The sequence below is a fragment of the Elephantulus edwardii genome, unplaced genomic scaffold (genome assembly GCF_000299155.1).
Source record: "Elephantulus edwardii isolate Elephantulus edwardi_28Jun2011 unplaced genomic scaffold, EleEdw1.0 scaffold00291, whole genome shotgun sequence".
NCBI classification, from domain to species: domain Eukaryota; kingdom Metazoa; phylum Chordata; class Mammalia; order Macroscelidea; family Macroscelididae; genus Elephantulus; species Elephantulus edwardii.
The window spans coordinates 2,913,579-2,914,183 of NW_006400041.1; positions in this window are offsets into that span (position 1 = coordinate 2,913,579).

Below are 605 nucleotides of genomic sequence, written 5' to 3' on the forward strand. Positions count from 1 at the left end.
CAATTACCCCAGTCAGTGAATCAATCCACCTCATAGAGGGCCTTCCCCTCCTGCACTGTCCCTCCACCCTCCCAAGCATGATGTCCCTCTCCAAGGATCTGTCCCTCCTTACAACATGTCCAAAGTATGTTAGACAAAGCCTCAGAATCCTTGCCTCCAAGGACATGTACACATAACTTTAAAAAAAAAAAGAGAACCCTGTAAGCAAACCATTGTAAACAAACAAAAGTATGGGTCTCTTCCAGTCAGTTGGCTCGGTGACTGCCTTCAAAATTTCTTTACATCGACTAGTAAGCATGTCCAGGGCTGCATTTGCTTGCCACAGTACCTTAGTAGTATTCTGTCAGTCCCTGTGGCCTTGTTGTTTCTTTGGTTTTGGTTTTATTGGTTTGTTTTGTTTTGTTTTGTTTTGCCAGTGCCTTTAGTGCAGGTTGGTACTTTGACTCTTGATTATGTGCTACTTGTTGAAATGCTGTAGCATTGACTATTTGGTTTTGGTACAGTGACTGTGCACTGCTCCATATTTTTTGATGCTTCATGCAACATTCAGCTCTTGGCCATAGAATTCTTTAATATGGAAATGTGATGCTTTAGTTTTTTTCTCT